Here is a 23,250-nt window from a genome sequence, read left to right as displayed (position 1 = left end):
CCTCTTCCACTCCACTGTGCATGTCCTTGCACTACTCTGCCTTACATACTTATTGCGTATATGAGGGGAGTACAATATGCTTCACTACACTTAAAACAGTATTCATCTAGAACAGTAGCAGGTGTGTACTATTGGCTGTCCTTTCACAGTATGTAGGCCCTTGACAGATTAACAGGTACAAAATAGTACACTACTTAGATGTAGGTATGTAGTATGCACTTATGAGGGCAGAAAAATGCGCTACTGTACGCTTCAAAAATTATTTGAGTAAAACACCAGCCGGTGATTATTTTTGGCTGTCCTTTCACAGTATGTAAGCCCTTGACAGATTAACAGCCACCGGCTGTACGGGCATGCTGGGAGCTGTCGTTTTGCAACAGCTAGTGGTTCACAGTTTGGAGACCACTGATATAAAACATTTTTATATTATTAAAAGGAGAACTCATAGAATACCAATAGTCTGTTTTTAGAGGTCTTCTCTTCAGCTGTGATTTCCCAGATCTTAGTTGACTGGGTTAAATGATTTCTATCATTTCTGGTGCTGGGAGCCCCCGGGGCCCGGCTGCAGTTTAACTTTCTGTGTCTGTAGCTGTTGAACTGTAATTAGGTAAGAGGAATACTAAGTAGTGCTTAAATAATGGATGACGGCTCAGGAAATGACTCCTACGACACCCGCAGCAGGGACTTAACTCCATCACTGACGGCCTCACCAGCTGATAGATGGTCTCAGCACGAAGCTAGTAGTCTCAGCGCCTGACATGCAGGGCCGTCGGTATTTATAGCTCATGCCGCCCTAGGCACTCGGACTGAATACACCCCATCAGGGTGATTCCACATGCGGCAGAATTTTCCTATGCAGATATGTGACATAATATAACACAAAAACTCTAGATCCACAAAAAGAAAGTGGCAAAATCAGAAATCCACAACATAGTGAGTGGCTGAAAATTTCCTTATGACAGCATGTCAGCACATCTATCTTTTTTTCCCCTCATTGAAGGGCTCCCTTCCTAGGCACAGGGCCATGGGTACCTAATGGCAAATAGGGCCCTGCTGACATGCCTTGCCAACGGAATTGCTACAGTGGGGCAAAAAAGTATTTAGTCAGCCACCAATTGTGCAAGTTCTCCCACTTAAAAAGATGAGAGAGGCCTGTAATGTTCATCATAGTTATACCTCAACTATGAGAGACAGAATGAGAAAAAAAATCCTTAAAATCACATTGTCTGATTTTTAAAGAATTTATTTGCAAATTATGGTGGAAAATAAGTATTTGGTCACCTACAAATGAAGCAAGATTTCTGGCTCTCACAGACCTGTAACCTCTTCTTTAAGAGTCTCCTCTGTCCTCCACTTGTTACCTGTATTAATGGCACCTGTTTGAACTTGTTATCAGTATAAAAGACACCTGTCCACAACCTCAGTCACACTCCAAACTCCACTATGGCCAAGACCAAAGAGCCGTCGAAGGACACTAGAACCAAAATTGTAGACCTGCACCAGGCTGGGAAGACTGAATCTGCAATAGGCATGCAGCTTGGTGTGAATAAATCAACTATGGGAGCAATTATTAGGAAATGGAAGACATAGAAGACCACTGATAATTTCCCTCGATCTGGGGCTCCATCCAAGATCTCACCCTGTGGTGTCAAAAAGACCACAAGAACAGTGAGCAAAAATTCCAGAACCACGCGGATGGACTTAATGAATGACCTGCAGAGAGCTGGGACCAAAGTAACAAAGGCTATCATCAGTAACACATTATGCCACCAGGGACTCAAATCATGCAGTGCCAGACGTGTCCCCCTGCTTAAGCTAGTACATGTGCAGGCCCATATGAAGTTTGCTAGAGCGCATTTGGATGAACCAGTATTGTGAGAATGTCATATGGTCAGATAAAACCAAAGTAGAACTTTTTGGTAAAAAGTTAATCCGTCGTGTTTGGAGGAGAAAGAATGCTGAGTTGTATCCAAAGAACACCATACCTACTGTGAAGCATGGGGGTGGAAACATCATGCTTTGGGGCTGTTTTTCTGCTAAGGGACCAGGATGACTGATCCGTGTAAAGCAGTGTTTCCCAAACACGGTCCTCAAGCACCCCCAAAAGGTCATGTTTTCTGGATTTCCTTAGTCTTTAACAGGTGATATAATTATGGTCAGTGAATCAGGAATCACCACAGTTATATCACCTGTGAAAGACTAAGGAAATCCTGAAAACATGACCTGTTGGAGTGCTTGAGGACCGCATTTGGGAAACACTGGTGTGAAGGAAAGAATGAATGGGGCCATGTATTTTGAGTGAAATCCTCCTTCCATCAGCAAGGGCATTGAAGATGAAACATAGCTGGGTCTTTCAGCATGACAATGATCCAAAACACACCGCCCTGGCAACAAAGGAGTGGCTTCGTAAGAAGCATTTCAAGAGTCACATGCTTAATTGCCCCGTGCCTGGCACAGGTGAAGCTGGTCTACCTCGGGTGGTGTATGGGTCAACCACGCCCTGAAGCATTTCAAGGTCCTGGAGTGACCTTCCCAGTCTCTAGATCTCAACCCCATAGAAAACCTTTGGAGGGAGTTGAAAGTACTACTTCACCACCAAACATAGGAGGGGCCTAGCCATAAGGGGAAGGGCCACCACTAGTTTATGAAATATACATATACACCAACAAAAATAAAACTCATAGTAAAAAAATTTATTTTATTTAACAAATATAAGGATAACAGACGTTTAAAACATGAAAGAATAAAAACAAGGCACTACAAGAACAACTGCAGGTAAGTGGAGGAGGTACAGCGGGCATAAATACACGGAATACAGGGAAAAATATGTCATAAATCACACTAAAAGATTATAAAATCAGAATATATATAATAAATGCTAGACAGATAGTGTTCACAGAATTGATGGAGGGCTATAAGTGAAAAGAGGCCATAACATCCTGCCATGCATTGCCTACCTACCAGCTCCAACCCTCTGACGAAGCACAAGAAAAACGTACATTGGGGTTGGAGCTGGTAGGTAGGCAATGCATGGCAGGATGTTATGGCCTCTTTTCACTTATAGCCCTCCATCAATTCTGTGAACACTATATGTCTAGCATTTATTATATATATTCTGATTTTATAATCTTCTAGTGTGATTTATGACATATTTTTCCCTGTATTCCGTGTATTTATGCCTGCTGTACCTCCTCCACTTACCTGCAGTTGTTCTTGTAGTGCCTTGTTTTTATTCTTTCATGTTTTAAACGTCTGTTATCCTTATATTTGTTAAATAAAATACATTTTTTCACTACTAGTTTTCTTTTTGTTGATGTATATATATACGGAGTTGAAAGTCCGTGTTGCCCAGCAACAACCCCAAAACATCACTGCTCTAGAGGAGATCTGCATGAAGGAATGGGCCAAAATACCAGCAACAGTGTGTGAAAATCTCGTGAAGACTTACAGAAAACGTTTGACCTCTGTCTTTGCGTTGGCCATTGGCTGTCCGTGCATGCTGGAGTTGCAGTTTTGCAACATCTGGAGGTCCGCAGGTTGGAGACCACTGCACTAGCCCATTAGTTCCTTATACCATTAAAGAAGGGAGGGCTCAATATTCGCGAATATGCGCATATGCGAAGAGCAGAGAGGGATGCAGTGATCACTGTGATGTGTAAAACATGAAAAGCAGAAGACTTGAAAAAAGTTGCACTCACCCACTGAGAAGTATTTGCCAAACGATGCTTTATTCCAAGTGTCCATACAGCAGATGTCAAGTCAATAGCTGGAGGTGCAGGGAGCAAGAGCCAAAGCTCTCAGGTGCGGGGGGGCATACCACTAGACATCACTGTGATGTGTACTGTGAACAAAGAAAAAAAAATGAATATTCGTAATTGTGAATATATAGTGCTATATTCGCAATATTCACGAATTCGCGAATATGCGATATTCGCGATTAAAATTTGAATTTCGAATATTCGTGAGCAACACTACTTAAAAGGTGTCATTTATTTATTTATTTTTTGTTGACTGCAAAAAGTTACGGTAGATGGAATGTGAGCAGATGAAAATGAAAAAGAAAAATCATATGGACGGTAAAAGAGTTGTTTGTCCATTTACATTTAATAAACAATGACTGTTAGTCTTACCGACCTACCTCATCCATATGATGTTGCTCCCATCCTAATGCTTCTCCGCTACCACTTCTTGGCCCAATTGCTGCTATAGCTAAACACTACACCCAGGTATTGGCTTCTGCACTGAAATTTCTATAAAGGGACCAGTAACTACAGTGATCAACAGGACTCGGGAAGTAGCAGAATGTGACTGGGGATTGGTAACGTATATATTACCATTTAAAAAATTTTATACCAAGCATTCTGAGATAGTAATAGGAAAGTTTGACACATCGCCCCGGCCTCCCCCCTTCGTCCAGAGTCTAGATCGGTTACAGGTACAGGATGGTAGCTAAAGGCAGGACTAGCTGTATGGTGAAGAAGTGGTATAAACATTATATATATATATATACATATATATATATATATATATATATATATATATATATATATGTGTGTGTGTGTGTGTGTGTGTATTTGTCCTGAAATTATGGTTATTTTTTGTGTAAAATGTAGGATCTATTTTCATGCAGCACAACAGATGTGTTGGAAGTCACTGTTCATGTCTCTAGGATGTTGCCATACTGGAATATGTCTGTTCTGTGGTTAGTCACCCTTTAAAGTTCCCAGAGGTTCCAAGTAAGGCCAAGAAGTGATTTATTTTTGCATATCAGATAGTTCAAAAGAATGACAAGCACCATTAATATTGTTAGTCACTATATACAGACGGTGGACTATATACAGTAGTGGACTTGGGGGGGGGGGGGGGGTGAACAGATGGAAATTGCATTATATGTCTGGATTGACTACTCTACATTCAGTGTACCGATATATGCTCTACTTGAGGAGGTTGATCTTCCTTTGCCTCACAAGCCATTATTACATCCATCCTTCTTTTTGACCTCTTTGTTGTGATAAAGTCCAACTATTACATTTATTTTAATACATCTTTGCTCCATAAACATTCAGCTTACAGCTCCTATCTGTATATATTACTATGTATGAGCCATGTGGGACATAACATTCACTTAGCACTCCCTCCGGATGTGCTCCCATTTTCCAGTTTTGCATTTTAATGCAAAGAGGTCAGGACTGAACCAGATGTTCTTTTATTCCCTTTTAGCATTTGGTCCACTGGGAGGAAACTTTGCATTGTACTTTTTACCAAGCCATAGCAATATGTGTGCTGAATAGTTGTTGAGAGTTGTTACGCCGAGCGCTCCGGGTCCCCGCTCCTCCCCGGAGCGCTCGCTTCACTCCCTCCGCTGCAGCGCTCCGGTCACGTCCTCTGACCCGGGGCGCTGCGATCCCGCTGCCAGCCGGGATGCGATTCGCGATGCGGGTAGCGCCCGCTCGCGATGCGCACCCCGGCTCCCCTACCTGACTCGCTCCCCGTCTGTTCTGTCCCGGCGCGCGCGGCCCCGCTCCCTAGGGCGCGCGCGCGCCGGGTCTCTGCGATTTAAAGGGCCACTGCGCCGCTGATTGGCGCAGTGGTTCCAATTAGGGTTATCACCTGTGCACTTCCCTATATTACCTCACTTCCCTTGCACTCCCTTGCCGGATCTTGTTGCCTTAGTGCCAGTGAAAGCGTTCCTTGTGTGTTCCTTGCCTGTGTTTCCAGACCTTCTGCCGTTGCCCCTGACTACGATCCTTGCTGCCTGCCCCGACCTTCTGCTACGTCCGACCTTGCTTCTGCCTACTCCCTTGTACCGCGCCTATCTTCAGCAGCCAGAGAGGTGAGCCGTTGCTAGTGGATACGACCTGGTCACTACCGCCGCAGCAAGACCATCCCGCTTTGCGGCGGGCTCTGGTGAAAACCAGTAGTGGCTTAGAACCGGTCCACTAGCACGGTCCACGCCAATCCCTCTCTGGCACAGAGGATCCACTACCTGCCAGCCGGCATCGTGACAGTAGATCCGGCCATGGATCCCGCTGAAGTTCCTCTGCCAGTTGTCGCTGACCTCACCACGGTGGTCGCCCAGCAGTCACAACAGATAGCGCATCAAGGCCAACAGCTGTCTCAACTGACCGTTATGCTACAACAGTTACTACCACAGCTTCAGCAGTCATCTCCGCCGCCAGCTCCTGCACCTCCTCCGCAGCGAGTGGCCGCTCCTGGGCTACGCCTATCCTTGCCGGATAAATTTGATGGGGACTCTAAGTTTTGCCGTGGCTTTCTTTCCCAGTGTTCCCTGCATCTGGAGATGATGTCGGACCTGTTTCCCACTGAAAGGTCTAAAGTGGCTTTCGTAGTCAGCCTTCTGTCCGGAAAAGCCCTGTCATGGGCCACACCGCTCTGGGACCGCAATGACCCCGTCACTGCCTCTGTACACTCCTTCTTCTCGGAAATCCGAAGTGTCTTTGAGGAACCTGCCCGAGCCTCTTCTGCTGAGACTGCCCTGTTGAACCTGGTCCAGGGTAATTCTTCCGTTGGCGAGTATGCCGTACAATTCCGTACTCTTGCTTCAGAATTGTCCTGGAATAATGAGGCCCTCTGCGCGACCTTCAAAAAAGGCCTATCCAGCAACATTAAAGATGTTCTGGCCGCACGAGAAATTCCTGCTAATCTACATGAACTTATTCACCTAGCCACTCGCATTGACATGCGTTTTTCCGAAAGGCGTCAGGAACTCCGCCAAGATATGGACTCTGTTCGCACGAGGCGTTTCTCCTCCTCGGCTCCTCTCTCCTCTGGTCCCCTGCAATCTGTTCTTGTGCCTTCCGCCGTGGAGGCTATGCAGGTCGACCGGTCTCGCCTGACACCTCAAGAGAGGACACGACGCCGTATGGAGAACCTCTGCCTGTACTGTGCTAGTACCGAACACTTCCTGAGGGATTGTCCTATCCGTCCTCCCCGCCTGGAAAGACGTACGCTGACTCCGCACAAAGGTGAGACAGTCCTTGATGTCTACTCTGCTTCTCCACGTCTTACAGTGCCTGTGCGGATGTCTGCCTCTGCCTTCTCCTTCCCTGCTGTGGCCTTCTTGGACTCTGGATCTGCAGGAAATTTTATTTTGGCCTCTTTCGTCAACAGGTTCAACATCCCGGTGACCAGTCTCGCCAGACCCCTCTACATCAATTGTGTAAATAATGAAAGATTGGACTGTACCATACGTTTCCGCACGGAGCCCCTTCTTATGAGCATCGGATCTCATCATGAGAGGATTGAACTTTTGGTCCTCCCCAATTGCACCTCAGAAATTCTCCTTGGACTTCCCTGGCTTCAACTTCATTCCCCAACCCTGGATTGGTCCACTGGGGAGATCAAGAGTTGGGGGCCCTCTTGTTCCAAGAACTGTCTAAAACCGGTTCCCAGTAACCCTTGCCGTAACTCTGTGGTTCCTCCAGTAACCGGTCTCCCTAAGGCCTATATGGACTTCGCGGATGTTTTCTGCAAAAAACAAGCTGAGACTCTACCTCCTCACAGGCCTTATGATTGCCCTATCGACCTCCTCCCGGGCACTACTCCACCCCGGGGCAGAATTTATCCTCTCTCTGCCCCAGAGACTCTTGCCATGTCCGAATACGTCCAGGAGAATCTAAAAAAGGGCTTTATCCGTAAATCCTCCTCTCCTGCCGGAGCCGGATTTTTCTTTGTGTCCAAAAAAGATGGCTCCCTACGTCCTTGCATTGACTACCGCGGTCTTAATAAAATCACGGTTAAGAACCGCTACCCCTTACCCCTCATCTCTGAACTCTTTGATCGCCTCCAAGGTGCCCACATCTTCACTAAATTGGACTTAAGAGGCGCCTATAACCTCATCCGCATCAGAGAGGGGGACGAGTGGAAAACGGCATTTAACACCAGAGATGGACACTTTGAGTATCTGGTCATGCCCTTTGGACTGTGCAATGCCCCTGCCGTCTTCCAAGACTTTGTCAATGAAATTTTTCGTGATCTGTTATACTCCTGTGTTGTTGTATATCTGGACGATATCCTAATTTTTTCTGCCAATCTAGAAGAACACCGCCAGCATGTCCGTATGGTTCTTCAGAGACTTCGTGACAACCAACTCTATGCCAAAATTGAGAAATGTCTGTTTGAATGCCAATCTCTTCCTTTTCTAGGATATTTGGTCTCTGGCCAGGGACTACAGATGGATCCAGACAAACTCTCTGCCGTCTTAGATTGGCCACGCCCCTCCGGACTCCGTGCTATCCAACGCTTTTTGGGGTTCGCCAATTATTACAGGCAATTTATTCCACATTTTTCTACCATTGTGGCTCCTATCGTGGCTTTAACCAAAAAAAATGCTGATCCCAAGTCCTGGCCTCCTCAAGCAGAAGACTCCTTTAAACGACTCAAGTCTGCCTTTTCTTCGGCTCCCGTGCTCTCCAGACCTGACCCTTCCAAACCCTTCCTATTGGAGGTTGATGCCTCCTCAGTGGGAGCTGGAGCTGTTCTTCTACAAAAAAATTCTTCCGGGCATGCTGTCACTTGTGGTTTTTTCTCTAGGACCTTCTCTCCAGCGGAGAGGAACTACTCCATCGGGGATCGAGAGCTTCTAGCCATTAAATTAGCACTTGAGGAATGGAGGCATCTGCTGGAGGGATCAAGATTTCCTGTTATTATCTACACCGACCACAAGAACCTCTCCTACCTCCAGTCTGCCCAACGGCTGAATCCTCGCCAGGCCCGGTGGTCTCTGTTCTTTGCCCGATTTAATTTTGAGATTCACTTTCGTCCTGCCGATAAGAACATTAGGGCCGATGCTCTCTCTCGTTCCTTGGATGCCTCAGAAGTTGATCTCCCTCCGCAACACATCATTCCACCTGACTGCCTGATCTCCACTTCTCCTGCCTCCATCAGGCAGACTCCTCCAGGAAAGACCTTTGTTTCTCCACGCCAACGCCTCGGAATCCTCAAATGGGGTCACTCCTCCCATCTCGCAGGTCATGCGGGCATCAAGAAATCTGTGCAACTCATCTCCCGCTTCTATTGGTGGCCGACTCTGGAGACGGATGTTGGGGACTTTGTGCGAGCCTGCACTATCTGTGCCCGGGATAAGACTCCTCGCCAGAAGCCCGCTGGTTTTCTTCATCCTCTGCCTGTCCCCGAACAGCCTTGGTCTCTGATTGGTATGGATTTTATTACTGATTTACCCCCTTCCCGTGGCAACACCGTTATTTGGGTGGTCGTTGATCGATTCTCCAAAATGGCACATTTCATCCCTCTTCCTGGTCTTCCTTCTGCGCCTCAGTTGGCTAAACAATTTTTTGTACACATTTTTCGTCTTCACGGGTTGCCTACGCAGATTGTCTCGGATAGAGGGGTCCAATTCGTGTCTAAATTCTGGAGGGCTCTCTGTAAACAACTCAAGATTAAATTAAATTTTTCCTCTGCATATCATCCCCAGTCCAATGGACAAGTAGAAAGAATTAACCAGATCCTGGGTGATTATTTGCGACATTTTGTTTCCTCCCGCCAGGATGACTGGGCAGATCTCCTTCCATGGGCCGAATTCTCGTATAACTTCAGGGTCTCTGAATCTTCCTCCAAATCCCCATTTTTCGTGGTGTACGGCCGTCACCCTCTTCCCCCCCTCCCTACCCCCTTGCCCTCTGGTCTGCCCGCTGTGGATGAAATTTCTCGTGACCTTTCCATTATATGGAGAGAGACCCAAAATTCTCTCTTACAGGCTTCTTCACGCATGAAGAGGTTCGCGGATAAGAAAAGAAGAGCTCCCCCCGTTTTTTCCCCTGGAGACAAGGTATGGCTCTCCGCTAAATATGTCCGCTTCCGTGTCCCTAGCTACAAGTTGGGACCACGCTATCTTGGTCCTTTCAAAATTTTGTGTCAAATTAATCCTGTCTCTTATAAACTTCTTCTTCCTCCTTCTCTTCGTATCCCTAATGCCTTTCACGTCTCTCTTCTCAAACCACTCATCCTCAACCGTTTTTCTCCCAAATCTGTTCCTCCCACTCCTGTTTCCGGCTCCTCGGACGTCTTCTCGGTCAAGGAAATTTTGGCTGCCAAAAAGGTCAGAGGGAAAAATTTTTTTTTAGTAGACTGGGAGGGTTGTGGTCCTGAAGAGAGATCCTGGGAACCTGAGGACAACATCCTTGACAAAAGTCTGCTCCTCAGGTTCTCAGGCTCCAAGAAGAGGGGGAGACCCAAGGGGGGGGGGGTACTGTTACGCCGAGCGCTCCGGGTCCCCGCTCCTCCCCGGAGCGCTCGCTTCACTCCCTCCGCTGCAGCGCTCCGGTCACGTCCTCTGACCCGGGGCGCTGCGATCCCGCTGCCAGCCGGGATGCGATTCGCGATGCGGGTAGCGCCCGCTCGCGATGCGCACCCCGGCTCCCCTACCTGACTCGCTCCCCGTCTGTTCTGTCCCGGCGCGCGCGGCCCCGCTCCCTAGGGCGCGCGCGCGCCGGGTCTCTGCGATTTAAAGGGCCACTGCGCCGCTGATTGGCGCAGTGGTTCCAATTAGGGTTATCACCTGTGCACTTCCCTATATTACCTCACTTCCCTTGCACTCCCTTGCCGGATCTTGTTGCCTTAGTGCCAGTGAAAGCGTTCCTTGTGTGTTCCTTGCCTGTGTTTCCAGACCTTCTGCCGTTGCCCCTGACTACGATCCTTGCTGCCTGCCCCGACCTTCTGCTACGTCCGACCTTGCTTCTGCCTACTCCCTTGTACCGCGCCTATCTTCAGCAGCCAGAGAGGTGAGCCGTTGCTAGTGGATACGACCTGGTCACTACCGCCGCAGCAAGACCATCCCGCTTTGCGGCGGGCTCTGGTGAAAACCAGTAGTGGCTTAGAACCGGTCCACTAGCACGGTCCACGCCAATCCCTCTCTGGCACAGAGGATCCACTACCTGCCAGCCGGCATCGTGACAAGAGTGAATAGACTATATCAAAACCCATACGTTGTCATTCCAGATGGTGAAGGAGCCACATTCGCAATTTTCTTGATAGGCTTGAGGTCCATGTAGTATAAACCATCTAGAACCCAAACCACTGAGGCGGATCTAATGGTATACTGCCTCAGCAGCTGCAGTTATAGAAAGACAAGGAGAATACTTACCAGTATGTGAAAGCTAATGTTCCTCATAGGAAGGTAAAGTGTCACTTGCTGGGAGGCATGATGTATCTCTGGATGGTTATCTTGCTCTTAAAGACTATTACATGCTTCAAAAGATACTGTAATGGAATATATAGTTACACATTAAAAGCCTAAACCTATCATTGTAAGCAAGTCTTCTACTGTAATGTCACTTGTTGTAAGATATCATCACACTGTGGTAATTGTGTTCAGTCAAAGGAGAAGGATGATGATGGTGGTGGCTATAGAAATTGTAGTCAATCTCACAATGTTTCAAAGTACAATCACTTCCTGATTAGACCTTCTGTGCCAGGAAGAGGTAAAGTATCCATATACCTTAAAAAAACTATTCCTTCTGACCCTTGGCCAGGCATGCATGTGTTTTCAATGAGGGTAAATAACAGGCAGACCCCAATAATGGTGGCTTATCTCCATGAAGAGCAAAAAGAAGTGTCGAAATTTGACATATCCGATCTTTCTTTTCCACTGACATGAAGCAAAAGTCAGGGGGCCCTTACACTCACATAAGATAGCTGCCCATCCAGCCAAAACCAGTCAGACCAGCTGAGGTATTTCACATGTTTATAGGGGCTTTAGGGTATAATGGTCCCTATATATGTGTCTGTTAAACACTTCTCTTCTAATGTGTATGAGGGACCTGGCAACTGTAGGGCTAATGAGGTATAACCACAACATGTCCAATCCTTCTTTCCCCCAACCTTATCTATCAGGGAAGATTTAGGAGGGTCCTCACCCATGCAACCAAAATTGGTGGGCTTGCCTATTTTTAAAAAATTCTATATGTACGGGGGCATAAGGGAATACAAGTCACCATACCCCTTAGACATCTATTAGTTAAACCCAATTTTGGCTGGAGTGGCCAACCACCACAATGTGTCAGGAGGCTTCACAACTTTCCCTGCTAAATGATTTCTCTGCATAAGGGAATCAGAAAACATAGTTGTTGCCCAAATGAGTTATAGCTACCTTAACTTGGAAGATTGTCTTTGAAGGTTGCAACTTGTAATGTTACCCAACTAAAAGAAAGGACATAAAAGAAAGGACATGTACCCACTATTTATCTCCGTTCTGACCCAAGCTTGTTTTGGGACTAGGTTTTTATTTCAGGCACTGTTTGGTTTGAATCTGGCTAGTTGACTACATGATCTCCTGTTTTTACTGAAAACCATATAAAAATAACTGTCACGATGCCGGCTGGCAGGTAGTGGATCCTCTGTGCCAGAGAGGGATTGGCGTGGACCGTGCTAGTGGACCGGTTCTAAGCCACTACTGGTTTTCACCAGAGCCCGCCGCAAAGCGGGATGGTCTTGCTGCGGCGGTAGTGACCAGGTCGTATCCACTAGCAACGGCTCACCTCTCTGGCTGCTGAAGATAGGCGCGGTACAAGGGAGTAGGCAGAAGCAAGGTCGGACGTAGCAGAAGGTCGGGGCAGGCAGCAAGGATCGTAGTCAGGGGCAACGGCAGAAGGTCTGGAAACACAGGCAAGGAACACACAAGGAACGCTTTCACTGGCACTAAGGCAACAAGATCCGGCAAGGGAGTGCAAGGGAAGTGAGGTAATATAGGGAAGTGCACAGGTGATTACCCTAATTGGAACCACTGCGCCAATCAGCGGCGCAGTGGCCCTTTAAATCGCAGAGACCCGGCGCGCGCGCGCCCTAGGGAGCGGGGCCGCGCGCGCCGGGACAGAACAGACGGGGAGCGAGTCAGGTAGGGGAGCCGGGGTGCGCATCGCGAGCGGGCGCTACCCGCATCGCGAATCGCATCCCGGCTGGCAGCGGGATCGCAGCGCCCCGGGTCAGAGGACGTGACCGGAGCGCTGCAGCGGAGAGAGTGAAGCGAGCGCTCCGGGGAGGAGCGGGGACCCGGAGCGCTCGGCGTAACAGTACCCCCCCCCTTGGGTCTCCCCCTCTTCTTGGAGCCTGAGAACCTGAGGAGCAGACTTTTGTCAAGGATGTTGTCCTCAGGTTCCCAGGATCTCTCTTCAGGACCACAACCCTCCCAGTCTACTAAAAAAAAATTTTTCCCTCTGACCTTTTTGGCAGCCAAAATTTCCTTGACCGAGAAGACGTCCGAGGAGCCGGAAACAGGAGTGGGAGGAACAGATTTGGGAGAAAAACGGTTGAGGATGAGTGGTTTGAGAAGAGAGACGTGAAAGGCATTAGGGATACGAAGAGAAGGAGGAAGAAGAAGTTTATAAGAGACAGGATTAATTTGACACAAAATTTTGAAAGGACCAAGATAGCGTGGTCCCAACTTGTAGCTAGGGACACGGAAGCGGACATATTTAGCGGAGAGCCATACCTTGTCTCCAGGGGAAAAAACGGGGGGAGCTCTTCTTTTCTTATCCGCGAACCTCTTCATGCGTGAAGAAGCCTGTAAGAGAGAATTTTGGGTCTCTCTCCATATAATGGAAAGGTCACGAGAAATTTCATCCACAGCGGGCAGACCAGAGGGCAAGGGGGTAGGGAGGGGGGGAAGAGGGTGACGGCCGTACACCACGAAAAATGGGGATTTGGAGGAAGATTCAGAGACCCTGAAGTTATACGAGAATTCGGCCCATGGAAGGAGATCTGCCCAGTCATCCTGGCGGGAGGAAACAAAATGTCGCAAATAATCACCCAAGATCTGGTTAACTCTTTCTACTTGTCCATTGGACTGGGGATGATATGCAGAGGAAAAATTTAATTTAATCTTGAGTTGTTTACAGAGAGCCCTCCAGAATTTAGACACAAATTGGACACCTCTATCCGAGACAATCTGCGTAGGCAACCCGTGAAGACGAAAAATGTGTACAAAAAATTGTTTAGCCAACTGAGGCGCAGAAGGAAGACCAGGAAGAGGGATGAAATGTGCCATTTTGGAGAATCGATCAACGACCACCCAAATAACAGTGTTGCCACGGGAAGGGGGTAAATCAGTAATAAAATCCATACCAATCAGAGACCAAGGCTGTTCGGGGACAGGCAGAGGATGAAGAAAACCAGCGGGCTTCTGGCGAGGAGTCTTATCCCGGGCACAGATAGTGCAGGCTCGCACAAAGTCCCCAACATCCGTCTCCAGAGTCGGCCACCAATAGAAGCGGGAGATGAGTTGCACAGATTTCTTGATGCCCGCATGACCTGCGAGATGGGAGGAGTGACCCCATTTGAGGATTCCGAGGCGTTGGCGTGGAGAAACAAAGGTCTTTCCTGGAGGAGTCTGCCTGATGGAGGCAGGAGAAGTGGAGATCAGGCAGTCAGGTGGAATGATGTGTTGCGGAGGGAGATCAACTTCTGAGGCATCCGAGGAACGAGAGAGAGCATCGGCCCTAATGTTCTTATCGGCAGGACGAAAGTGAATCTCAAAATTAAATCGGGCAAAGAACAGAGACCACCGGGCCTGGCGAGGATTCAGCCGTTGGGCAGACTGGAGGTAGGAGAGGTTCTTGTGGTCGGTGTAGATAATAACAGGAAATCTTGATCCCTCCAGCAGATGCCTCCATTCCTCAAGTGCTAATTTAATGGCTAGAAGCTCTCGATCCCCGATGGAGTAGTTCCTCTCCGCTGGAGAGAAGGTCCTAGAGAAAAAACCACAAGTGACAGCATGCCCGGAAGAATTTTTTTGTAGAAGAACAGCTCCAGCTCCCACTGAGGAGGCATCAACCTCCAATAGGAAGGGTCTGGAAGGGTCAGGTCTGGAGAGCACGGGAGCCGAAGAAAAGGCAGACTTGAGTCGTTTAAAGGTGTCTTCTGCTTGAGGAGGCCAGGACTTGGGATCAGCATTTTTTTTGGTTAAAGCCACGATAGGAGCCACAATGGTAGAAAAATGTGGAATAAATTGCCTGTAATAATTGGCGAACCCCAAAAAGCGTTGGATAGCACGGAGTCCGGAGGGGCGTGGCCAATCTAAGACGGCAGAGAGTTTGTCTGGATCCATCTGTAGTCCCTGGCCAGAGACCAAATATCCTAGAAAAGGAAGAGATTGGCATTCAAACAGACATTTCTCAATTTTGGCATAGAGTTGGTTGTCACGAAGTCTCTGAAGAACCATACGGACATGCTGGCGGTGTTCTTCTAGATTGGCAGAAAAAATTAGGATATCGTCCAGATATACAACAACACAGGAGTATAACAGATCACGAAAAATTTCATTGACAAAGTCTTGGAAGACGGCAGGGGCATTGCACAGTCCAAAGGGCATGACCAGATACTCAAAGTGTCCATCTCTGGTGTTAAATGCCGTTTTCCACTCGTCCCCCTCTCTGATGCGGATGAGGTTATAGGCGCCTCTTAAGTCCAATTTAGTGAAGATGTGGGCACCTTGGAGGCGATCAAAGAGTTCAGAGATGAGGGGTAAGGGGTAGCGGTTCTTAACCGTGATTTTATTAAGACCGCGGTAGTCAATGCAAGGACGTAGGGAGCCATCTTTTTTGGACACAAAGAAAAATCCGGCTCCGGCAGGAGAGGAGGATTTACGGATAAAGCCCTTTTTTAGATTCTCCTGGACGTATTCGGACATGGCAAGAGTCTCTGGGGCAGAGAGAGGATAAATTCTGCCCCGGGGTGGAGTAGTGCCCGGGAGGAGGTCGATAGGGCAATCATAAGGCCTGTGAGGAGGTAGAGTCTCAGCTTGTTTTTTGCAGAAAACATCCACGAAGTCCATATAGGCCTTAGGGAGACCGGTTACTGGAGGAACCACAGAGTTACGGCAAGGGTTACTGGGAACCGGTTTTAGACAGTTTTTGGAACAAGAGGACCCCCAACTCTTGATCTCCCCAGTGGACCAATCCAGGGTTGGGGAATGAAGTTGAAGCCAGGGAAGTCCAAGGAGAATTTCTGAGGTGCAATTGGGGAGGACCAAAAGTTCAATCCTCTCATGATGAGATCCGATGCTCATAAGAAGGGGCTCCGTGCGGAAACGTATGGTACAGTCCAATCTTTCATTATTTACACAATTGATGTAGAGGGGTCTGGCGAGACTGATCACCGGGATGTTGAACCTGTTGACGAGAGAGGCCAAAATAAAATTTCCTGCAGATCCAGAGTCCAAGAAGGCCACAGCAGGGAAGGAGAAGGCAGAGGCAGACATCCGCACAGGCACAGTAAGACGTGGAGAAGCAGAGTAGACATCAAGGACTGTCTCACCTTTGTGCGGAGTCAGCGTACGTCTTTCCAGGCGGGGAGGACGGATAGGACAATCCCTCAGGAAGTGTTCGGTACTAGCACAGTACAGGCAGAGGTTCTCCATACGGCGTCGTGTCCTCTCTTGAGGTGTCAGGCGAGACCGGTCGACCTGCATAGCCTCCACGGCGGAAGGCACAAGAACAGATTGCAGGGGACCAGAGGAGAGAGGAGCCGAGGAGGAGAAACGCCTCGTGCGAACAGAGTCCATATCTTGGCGGAGTTCCTGACGCCTTTCGGAAAAACGCATGTCAATGCGAGTGGCTAGGTGAATAAGTTCATGTAGATTAGCAGGAATTTCTCGTGCGGCCAGAACATCTTTAATGTTGCTGGATAGGCCTTTTTTGAAGGTCGCGCAGAGGGCCTCATTATTCCAGGACAATTCTGAAGCAAGAGTACGGAATTGTACGGCATACTCGCCAACGGAAGAATTACCCTGGACCAGGTTCAACAGGGCAGTCTCAGCAGAAGAGGCTCGGGCAGGTTCCTCAAAGACACTTCGGATTTCCGAAAAGAAGGAGTGTACAGAGGCAGTGACGGGGTCATTGCGGTCCCAGAGCGGTGTGGCCCATGACAGGGCTTTTCCGGACAGAAGGCTGACTACGAAAGCCACCTTAGACCTTTCAGTGGGAAACAGGTCCGACATCATCTCCAGATGCAGGGAACATTGGGAAAGAAAGCCACGGCAAAACTTAGAGTCCCCATCAAATTTATCCGGCAGGGATAGGCGTAGCCCAGGAGCGGCCACTCGCTGCGGAGGAGGTGCAGGAGCTGGCGGCGGAGATGACTGCTGAAGCTGTGGTAGTAACTGTTGTAGCATAACGGTCAGTTGAGACAGCTGTTGGCCTTGTTGCGCTATCTGTTGTGACTGCTGGGCGACCACCGTGGTGAGGTCAGCGACAACTGGCAGAGGAACTTCAGCGGGATCCATGGCCGGATCTACTGTCACGATGCCGGCTGGCAGGTAGTGGATCCTCTGTGCCAGAGAGGGATTGGCGTGGACCGTGCTAGTGGACCGGTTCTAAGCCACTACTGGTTTTCACCAGAGCCCGCCGCAAAGCGGGATGGTCTTGCTGCGGCGGTAGTGACCAGGTCGTATCCACTAGCAACGGCTCACCTCTCTGGCTGCTGAAGATAGGCGCGGTACAAGGGAATAGGCAGAAGCAAGGTCGGACGTAGCAGAAGGTCGGGGCAGGCAGCAAGGATCGTAGTCAGGGGCAACGGCAGAAGGTCTGGAAACACAGGCAAGGAACACACAAGGAACGCTTTCACTGGCACTAAGGCAACAAGATCCGGCAAGGGAGTGCAAGGGAAGTGAGGTAATATAGGGAAGTGCACAGGTGATTACCCTAATTGGAACCACTGCGCCAATCAGCGGCGCAGTGGCCCTTTAAATCGCAGAGACCCGGCGCGCGCGCGCCCTAGGGAGCGGGGCCGCGCGCGCCGGGACAGAACAGACGGGGAGCGAGTCAGGTAGGGGAGCCGGGGTGCGCATCGCGAGCGGGCGCTACCCGCATCGCGAATCGCATCCCGGCTGGCAGCGGGATCGCAGCGCCCCGGGTCAGAGGACGTGACCGGAGCGCTGCAGCGGAGAGAGTGAAGCGAGCGCTCCGGGGAGGAGCGGGGACCCGGAGCGCTCGGCGTAACAATAACATTTAGCTGGCCATATACAATACAGACCAAATGTTTGGACACACCTTCTCATTCAGAGTTTTCTTTATTTTCATGACTATGAAAATTGTAGATTCACAATGAAGGCATTATAACTATGAACACATGTGGAATTATATACATAACAAAAAGGTGGGAAACAACTGAAAATATGTCATATTCTAGGTTCTTCAAAGTAGCCACCTTTTGCCTTGATTACTGCTTTGCACACTCTTGGCATTCTCTTGTTGAGCTTCAAGAGGTAGTCACCTGACATGGTTTTCACTTCACAGGTGTGCTGGTGTGGAGGATGAGGTGTGATGGTGTGGGGGTGCTTTGCTGTTGACACTGTTGGGGATTTATTCAAAATTGAAGGCATACTGAACCAGCATGGCTACCACAGCATCTTGCAGCGGCATGCTATTCCATCCGGTTTGCGTTTAGTTGGACCATCATTTATTTTTCAACAGGGCAATGACCCCAAACACACCTCCAGGCTGTGTAAGGGCTATTTGACCAAGAAGGAGAGTGATGGGGTGCTGTGCCAGATGACCTGGCCTCCACAGTCACCAGACCTGAACCCAATCGAGATGGTTTGGGGTGAGCTGGACCGCAGAGTGAAGGCAAATAGAGCCAACAAGTGCTAAGCATCTCTGGGAACTCCTTCAAGACTGTTGGAAGACCATTTCAGGTGACTACCTCTTGAAGCTCCTCAAGAGAATGCCAAGAGCGTGCAAAGCAGTAATCAAAGCAAAAGGTGACTAGAACCTAGAATATGACATATTTTCACACTTTATTGTTATGTATATAATTCCACATGTGTTAATTTATAGTTTTGACGCCTTCAGTGTGAATCTACAATTTTCATAGGCATGAAAATAAAGAAAACTTTGAATGAGAAGGTGTGCCCAAACTTTTGGTCTGTACTGTACATCAGAGAGATGTTGATCATAACTACTGGTTTCAGCATCAACAGCCAAACTTTTAATGTGTGTGTTAACCTCTGGACTTTTACCTGACACCATGTTGGGAAATTAAAGTAGTGAGTATCTTGGATTCCAATTGACCTCTTGTTTCATACTAGGGGAAGATAGGCTTCCCAGAGGTAGATGGCAGTGGTTTCTCCCCTCTCTTTATTGAGAATACTCCGATGTTGGCTGAGCCTCACTAACATGTGTAAAGGGGCATCAAAAGAAATAGGTGTTGGCCAAATAAGTGTCCTGCTGACAGCTAACACGTTTAAGTCCTTAAAGGTCTTGCTACTAATCAGCAGGTGGTAGTCATCGCTATAACCTCCTACAATGAGATGCAATCTTGGTGACCGACCTATGACCAGACAGCCAAGCTTTATCCTTACCAATCATCATTTTCATGTGTTGAGTTTATTTTCCTCCTTCCAGGACTTCTAACAATGCCATCTGAAATAGCAATATGAATTCCCCTCCAGAGCTCATCAGCATTGCTTCTTCCAATCATTTATTACTGAGGGGCCTCTCATTAGAAGACGGTCTCATTCTTGGAAGAAGACTCACTCTTTGGAAGACAGTCTCATTTATTAGATCCCAGATGTGTATTAGGACATCATATCACACTACCATTTATCTATCCTAATTTGTAGATACTATATTAGGACCGCACAGGTCTCTGCACCCCAGGGCTGCTTATAAAACTTCCCTGCTTCTATATTAAGACTCCACCACACAATTTAAAACCTTGTATTAGGCTGTTTATATCAGCCGAAGACACAACAAGGATATTAACCGCTTTGTGTCTGCATTCGTGACACTATGTGTTCAGTGTTGTGCTGACGCCTCAGATCTTCCGTAATTACTGCTATTTCCACAGATAGGGCCTCAGTTTGGTTGTGATGATTCTCTGGGGGGAAGAAATAATATTTATCTAGAGTTAGGAAGGAGACGGCAGGAATAAAGCAGCTTATGTTTAGTTGCCATATGATACCATGAAATCCCTTGTGTTCTCAGCTTCAGGAACCGATCCAAACTCATAAAGCCTGGTATTAATGGATCCAGTGTGTTCTAAGCACAGAATTATATCCACGTTCTGAACCATCCAAGTCCTGACTAATGTCCAGGAAGAGCGTGCTCATCCGGGAATCTCTTTCCTTCATGGTCAGATGGAGCACCTAGTCCTAGATAAACCTTTCCCATGACTCTTACACAAATGTGGAGGGGTCATTGAGCAGTAACTCGGATATATGCTACTTATAAGTGTATACAAGACATATGAACAAAGAATATTTGTTTTTATAGATATCACATTCTAATACTAAGGGAAATACTGAAGATCGAAAGTAACGAAGCTATTGTTGTGTTCGGCACCTTTAGGAAGATTATGGTTAGAACAAATTTTATTGCTGGATTTGTTTTCTTTAACGAGCTTGATTCATTTATCACAGAGTAGGAGATAAGTATATAATCAATGGGTGTCTGACTACCATGACCCCCCCCCCCCTTTAAAAAAAACAGTGGTCCCCGAGAGCCATGGGAATCCAGTAGTGTGCATGCTTGACCACTACTCCATCTCAGTAGCTAAACATTGAACTTACCTATCTCTTTTAGTCCCATTAATAGTGAATGAAGCATTGGTGAAGCAGGTGGACCACTGTTTCCTTCACATAAGGTACTTGGGGACAGTTGTTCTCTTGATAAGTGGAGATCTCAGTGATCTGACCCCCATTGATGATGTTTTGTCCTACTGTCTGCAGAATGACTGCCACGGCCAATACTAGTATGTTACTTTCCCCTATTTCTTTTCCATGATCCTCCATTATATTAGATCATGCCTCAGCCTTCTCTTCTGTGTTGCAGTAGCATTTTGTTGGTTTGAGACTTGGGATAAGGTTTGTATTTTACGGTCAAATGTAATTATAGCCAAGGACTCTTTTTTTCCCAGCCTAAACCTGATCCAAAATAACTTGTTTTACAGCGGCGAATCAGCTTACTGTTAGAGAACATCTCACCAATCATTGCTAAACAGATAAGTCAGTAAAATAAGGGGGAACGGTGGAGGACACGTGTTGATTCCTGGATGTAGACGTCCCCTGGTCCTCCATGAAATACAGGAAAGTCCTACTCATTACAGTGGCTGCATTAATTATGATGGACCTACAGAACACCTCCTGTCATTTCACATTATATTTTGGAGAAGGTGCTATGGTCCATAAAAATTATTTAGAGTATGTAGACTTTTGCACCAAAGTTTTCTTTGGGGAATTTAAAATAAGTATTGAAGTGACTTTATGATTTTAAGGGTAAAATCTAAATTAAAACCAAACCCTATCTACAATCCACGGGATATTTTCTTTTAAAAGAAGCTGTTCCTTTTACACAAGGTCCAGGGAAAGAAAACCTCAAAAGCTGGGATTTTAAAAAACAGCTGTAGACTTTATTTTCTTTCTAAGAAAGATTAGTATAGTATAACAAGAATTTTGTGGAGTCCATTTGAATATACTTTGGTTTTTAGGAGAAACATGTTCCCTACACAATTCTGATTGGAGGGTGTTATAAACAAATGTATACTGGACCGGAAATAATGATAAAAGACCAACTTACATCACCCACACTTTTACACAACTTAAAGGAAATCTGTCACCAGTGTCACCTGCGCTAACCTATCAGTACCGACAGGTAGTGCAGGTGACACTGATGACAACGGTACTTACCTTGTCCCATCACTAAGCTCCGCCCGGCCCTGCTTGGGGCATGGGCGGAGCTTAGTGACATCACCGCTGCTGCGAGACCCAGCAGAGAGAACAGCAGCGGTGACGTCACTAAGCTCCGCCCGCGCCCCAAGCAGGGCCAGAGCTGAAGCTTAACGGACAAGATTACCGGAGATCCCCGCCACGGAACGGGACAAGGTAAGTAATGTTGTCATCAGTGTCACCTGCACTACCTGTTGGTACCGACAGGTTAGTGCAGGTGACCCTGGTGACAGATTTTCTTAATATATTGCTGCCACCACCTGTCAACTCCAGCCGACAGGAAGCTAGCAATCCTATTTGAATATGCTACAATTTCCAAATAGAATCTACTATCACCAGTAGTTTATCAAAACAGGAAAAATATCACCCCAATGTATAGCCGAACACTTATGTAAATTTAGAACTATAACCCAGCTCTCTTCAAGAACAATATATGGTTTGTTTTACCAGACTTACTAGAGACTTAATAAAACAGATATAAAATAAAACTGGTATTAACAAGACAGAATTTTCTGCACACAGATATTAAAATTAAAGAATATAGAAGCCTCATTTACATAAAAGTATAGAATTCTATTCCATGGGGTCTGGCAGAAAACAGTGTCTCGCATCCACAATTAGATCTTGTCCCCCATGCGCTCTAGTCATTTAACACTATCTGGATTTATATCCTGAGAGTTCATCTCAAGTTTCCAAGCAGGCCCCATGGGCGGTAGACGCGGAGGGGAGGTGGACTCATAGAACAATAAGTGGCCTCTCTCCTGAGTGTTGGACACAAATAACAAATATTGCTTGTACATTATCTCTGGTACTTGTCACAGAAATAATTCTTGTACATATTTCCTTTTTTGCAATTTATGAAATCCATAGATTTGTCACACCTCTTACTTATGACTTTGTGTCAAGGACTTCAAAATTCCTCCTAGATCGATTATGGTAGTCAAGCCATGTTTGTATTCTAAATATAGAAAAAGACAAGTGGCACCGGTACCTTATCCGCACAGCTTACCGAGATGGACTAGGTTCGGCTCAGGTGAAAACCAGATAAATCAGTAGCGGTGGTGCTAGGACAAATAGTAGCAGTAAGGAATGATATCAACCAAAAACACAGACAGACATCCTGCACTCACCGCTTCAATACTGATTAGATGGTTCCCATCTCGGGCTGTACCTCCGACACGGTGGACAAGGGTGGCGGTTTCACGCATACCTATGAGTGAAACTGCCGGCAGTCGTCTCTGAGCGCCCCACGCCACCCTTGTCCACCGTGTCGGAGGTACAGCCCGAGATGGGAACCGTCTAACCAGTATTGAAGCGGTGAGTGCAGGACGCCTGTCTGTGTCTATGTTTATATTCTTTCTGAAGGGTAAGCTTTCCCTGTTCTGAATATGTCCCAAAGGATACGTAATTATTAACCTGTGGGTTATTAGTTATGTTCCTTTGGGATATGCTCTGGAATGCAATGTATCTTTTGGATATGGGCCATTTTGCATATCAAATAGGGTCCAAGGCTCAGACATTTGAGCAGATACAAAATCTGGTCACCCTGAGTCAGA

At 47.3% G+C, this 23,250-nt stretch overlaps 1 protein-coding gene across 3 annotated transcripts in view; it reads left to right on the top strand.

The window, feature by feature from the left end:
- PDE4A (phosphodiesterase 4A) overlaps positions 1-23,250 on the top strand; it is a 1,221,221-nt gene that overhangs the window by 709,319 nt on the left and 488,652 nt on the right. The gene's annotated exons all lie outside the window — the stretch shown is intronic.

The sequence above is a fragment of the Hyla sarda genome, chromosome 4, assembly GCF_029499605.1.
Source record: "Hyla sarda isolate aHylSar1 chromosome 4, aHylSar1.hap1, whole genome shotgun sequence".
Lineage (NCBI taxonomy): Eukaryota > Metazoa > Chordata > Amphibia > Anura > Hylidae > Hyla > Hyla sarda.
This window is presented reverse-complemented; position numbering and strand designations above follow the sequence as displayed.